The following is a 4,986-nucleotide window of genomic DNA, read 5'->3' as shown; positions in this document are numbered from 1 at the left end:
ACACACACACACACACACACACACACACACACACACACCAGCTTATGGCTTGCCCCATCCTGAGAGGACCACAGCCCAGCCTAATTCCTGAAGAGTAAATTACCTTTGCCTCTGTCCACAAGCCACGCCCTCTGGTTGCCAGGCAAACTACGTTGAAGAAAACGTAGAAAGCCACCTAGTGTGTGGTCTCTGCTGTCACCCTGTGGACAACAGTAGAAATGGCTAGAGAAAGAAAGATGAACATTGTACTGCTGAGAACTAGAAATCTATCCTCCCAGGACGGCACTTTTCTTATTGTGTGTGCTGGTACTGAGGCTTGAACTCAGGGCCTCGTGCTTTCACTTGACTTTTTGCTCAAGGTTGGCACTCTACCATTTGAGCCATAGCTCCACTTTGGGCTTTTTCCTAGTTAATTGGAGATAAAAGAGGCTCATGGCTTTTCCTAACCCGGCAGGCTTTGAACCAGCATGCTCAGATTTGTTTCCTGAGTAGCTAGAATTACAGGCATGGGCCAATTATGCCCACTCTCTTTTTTACTTTTTTATCATATATATCATTTCATATATATCATATCTCTATATATACATATATATACATACATATACATATATATATATGTATATATATATATAGTTGGTCCTGGGGCTTGAACTCTGGGCCTGGGCGCTGTCTCTCAGCTCTTCAGCTCAAGGAAAGTGCTCTACCACTTGAGCCACTGTGCCACTGCCAGTTTTCTGATGATTAACTGGAGATAAGAGTCTCATGGACTTTCCTGCCTGGGCTGGCTTTGAACTGCTATCCTCAGGTCTCAGCCTCCTGGGTAGCTAGGATGACAGGCAGGAGCCACTTGCTCATGGCTAAAAATTAATTTAATTTTCTCCATTTTTCTTTGATTATTTACTGATTGTAAACTGTTTAAACCAGACTGATCAGTTTAAAATTTTACATCTAAATTTTTATTCTACTTCTATACATTCTCTTTTTTTCTATTTGTATCACTCTCATAATTCCTTTATATTACTTCTCCAATTACTATCCAATTAGTTGGACCTGCTTCGTCATTCCCTGTTTATTTCTAGCTAGTGTTGCTGTTGTCTTGGCTTTTTGTTTTGTCTTTTGGTTTGGTTTTATTGAGATAGCCACATCCCATATGGCCCAAGTTTGACTGAGAATTGTGGTCTTCCTACCTCAATACCCCAAATTCTGGAATTGTGGATGTAAGTTACCACACCCAGATTTTAATGTGTGTGTGTGTGTGTGTGTGTGTGTGTGTGTGTGTGTGCGTGCGTGCGCGCGTGCGCGCGCACGTGCAGGTCCGGGGCTGGGCTAGAACTCAAGGCTGGGCACTATTCTTCAGCTTTTGTGCTCAAAGCTAGTGCTCTATCATTTGATCCATAACCCTACTTCTGACTTTTTTGGTGGTTAATGGGAGAGGAGAGTTTCATGGACTTTCCTGCCTGGGTTAGTTTGGAACTGAGATTCTCAGATCTCAGCCTCCTGAGCAGGTAGGATTACAAGGTGTAAGCCACTAGCTTAAAGGCATAAGCCTTTAGTATTTAATCTTTAATACTCTCTTCTTTCCTCTCCTTTCTCACTAATTCAGATTTTTTAACTCTCTTGCTGCCTTCAACTAGATTAATTTCCTCTTTCTCTCATTTTTCTTCTCTTTTTCTCTATTTTCCCCTTCTATAATTCTTTTTTTTTTTTGTTTTTTTTTTCTATAATTCTTCATTTTCATTTTTTGGTTGTTTATTGGTTTGCTGGTATTTTTTAAAATTTTTCCTTGTATCTTTAGCTGGAATTTCTCTTTCTCTTCCCTTTTTCCTCCTCCACTCATCATTAATTTTCCCTCTTCTATGATCATGCTTTATACTAGTACTATTCAATAGTATCATTTGTCTATTGTCTTTCCATCTCCATTAAGTAAACTTTCATACTTCACGGTGTTACTTTTGCTAGTTTATTTCTCTAGTGTTATTGGAGTTGTGGAAACATAAATAATATGTTGATGGTCCAAGCTAGTCCAGCAAAAAATAACTGAAGTAAAAAGGGCTGGTAGCATGTCTCAAGTAGTAGATCACCTGCCTAGCAAGCATGAAGACCTAGTTCAAACCCAGTGCCACCAAAAATTTAAAAACTAAGCTACAAAAAAAATGGAACACTAATGAACAATGAAACTGAAACAGCAAAAATAGAAAAGTGATTCCCCCCAAAAAATAAAAGCCCAGGATCAAATGAATTTATTGCTGAATTCTATCAGACCTTTAAAGAAACAACACCAATGCTTCCCAAACTAGTCTACAAATTAAAGAACACTTCCAAACTCATCTTGCAAATTCAGTATTACCATGATAGCAAACTAGATAAGGAAAAAAAGAAAACTGGAGGCCAGTTTCCTTGATGAACACAGAAAAAAACTTCTCATTAAACAGATCATAGCTGGGCACTGGTGGCTCACACCTGTAATCCTAGCTACTCATGAGGCTGAAATCTGAGGATCACAGTTTGAAGCCAGCCTGGGCAGGAAAGTCCATGAGACTCTAATCTCTAATAAACTAGTCAGAAAAAGCCAGAAGTCTTGCTGTGGCTCAAGTGGTAAAGCACTAGCCTTGAACACAAAGAGGCTCTGGGACAGAGGCCAGACCCTGAGTTCAAGCCCCAGGACCAGCAAAAAAAAAAAAGAAAAACAGATCATACATTATTATCAAGATGGATTCATTCCAGGAATGCAAGGATGATTCAACATATACAGACTATAAAGTATAATAACACACAATCATAAACAAGGACAGAAGTCACATAATCACCTCTATAGATACAGTAAAAGCCCCTGAGAGAATCCAACATCCTTTTGTTATAAAATTCCTGAAGAAACTAGGAATATAAAGGCCATATCCCAACAAAATAAAGGCTGATAGCCAACAGACTGATAACCAACTGATAACAGACTGATAGCCAACATTATACTGAATGGGGAAAAATTGAAAGCATTTCCTCTAAAATAAGGAGTGATATAAGGTTGTCCACTATCACAACTGTTATTCAGTACAATGCTTGAAATATTAACCAGAAGGGCCAGGCATCAGTGGTTCATGCCTATAACCCTAGGTACTCATAAGGCTGTGATCTGAGGATTAGGGTTTGAAGCCAACCCAAGCAGGAAAGTCCAAGAGATTCTTATCTCCAATTAACCAAAACGGCAGAAGTGGAGCTGTGGCTCAAGTTATAGAGCACCAGCTTTGAGTGAAAAACTAAATGATAACCTGGGTCCCAGTGTGTGTGTGTGTGTGTGTGTGTGTGTGAGAGAGAGAGAGAGAGAGAGAGAGAGAGAGAGAGAGAGAGAGAGAGAGAAAGAGAGAGAGAGACAGAAATGAAATACAGACAAATCAAAGAAGACATAATGATCCCTGCTTCTGGATGGTATGATCTTATAGTAAGAGAGCCTAAAGACTCACCAGCATAGAATTCCATTGTGTATATATACCACATTTTCTTGATCCATTCATCTACTGAGGGGCATCTGGGTTGGTTCCATATCTTAGCTATGGTAAATAATGCTGCAATAAAAATTAGATCTGATAAGCACTTTCATCAAAGTAGTGGGATACAAAATCAACAGACAAGAAAATAGTAGCTTTTCTATACACCAAGAACGTACTCAGTGAACAAGAAATCAGAAAGCAGGTCAGAGGCTGGGAGAGCACAGGGCTGTGCACAGGAGCTGGGACTTGGACTTCTCCACCCCATCCTCCTTGGAGTCTCCTCACTGGAGCCCCATGTAGCAGCTGCATTTTAAGAATGACCTCTAGGGGCTGGGAAGGTGGCTCAGTGGTAGAGCGCTTGCCTTGCATGCTCGAGGCCCTGGGTTCGATTCCTCAGCACCACATAAGCAGAAAGAAAAAAGCCGGAAGTGGCGCTGTGGCTCAAGTGGTAGAGCGCTAGCCTTGAGCTGAAGAGCTGAGGGACAGCACCCAGGCCCAGAGTTCAGGCCCCACGACTGGACCAAAAAAAAAAAAAAGAATGACCTCTAGGAAGAAAGGGTTGCTGAAGGTTATCATCCTGGGAAGTTCTGGTGTTGGTAAGAAATCGCTCATGAACCAGTATGTGAACAAGAAGTTCAGTAACCAGTACAAAGCCATAATAGGAGCAGACTTTCTGAGCAAGGTGACAGTGGGTGATAGACTTAGTTAACGTGCAGATTTGGGATACAACTGATCAGGATTGGTTCTTGTTTCTTGGTATGGCCTTCTGTAGAGGTGCAGACTGCTATGTTCTGCTAGTCTATGTGACTATCCCCAACACAGTCAAGAACACTGACAGCTGGAGAGATGAGTTTCTCATCCAAGCCAGTTCCTGGGATCCTGAAAACTTCCCCTTTATTGTGTTGGGAAACAAGATTGACCTCAAAAACAGACAAGTGGCCACAAAGAAGGTGCAGGCCTGGTGCTACAGCAAATACAACATTCCCTATTTCAAGACCAGTGGCCAAAGAGGCCATCAATATGGAGCAGGATTTCCAGACAATCGCAAGGAATACACTTACACAGGAGACAAAGGTAGAGCTGTACAATGAATTTCCTGAACCCATCAAACTGGACAAGAACTACCCAACCACGGCATCAGCAGAGAGCTGTAGTTGCTGACAGGACTGTGAACACAGAGCACAGAGTCCTTCACAAACCAAGAACACACACAAGCCTTCAAACATAGGCCCTCCTTCCTGTAAACAAAACAGAAAATGATTGCTCACATCCAACTGCCAGAAGAAACCCCATCAAACACAATAGTCACACACACACACACACACACACACACACACACGCACCTCACAACCAAACTCTAGCTCATGCCTGCAAGGGGTCCTGGGGTTAGGCACCCACTCTGCAGGACAGATGGCCATGGACCCCATGTCGGTGTTCAGTCAGCATTGAAAGTTTATTCTTAGCCAGGTACTGGTGGCTCACGCCTGTAATCCTAGCTACTCAG

The 4,986-nt window shown here is 41.9% G+C and overlaps 1 pseudogene; it reads left to right on the top strand.

The window, feature by feature from the left end:
- The first annotated feature begins 4,020 nt into the window (after window positions 1–4,020).
- LOC122096376 lies at window positions 4,021–4,767 on the top strand (annotated as a pseudogene).
- The last annotated feature ends 219 nt before the right edge of the window (window positions 4,768–4,986 follow it).

Source organism: Dipodomys spectabilis, unplaced genomic scaffold (assembly GCF_019054845.1).
Source record: "Dipodomys spectabilis isolate Male_0828 unplaced genomic scaffold, ASM1905484v1 ptg000370l, whole genome shotgun sequence".
Lineage (NCBI taxonomy): Eukaryota > Metazoa > Chordata > Mammalia > Rodentia > Heteromyidae > Dipodomys > Dipodomys spectabilis.
Note: the sequence above shows the minus strand (reverse complement) of the source record. Positions and strands in the feature narration are given on the sequence as shown.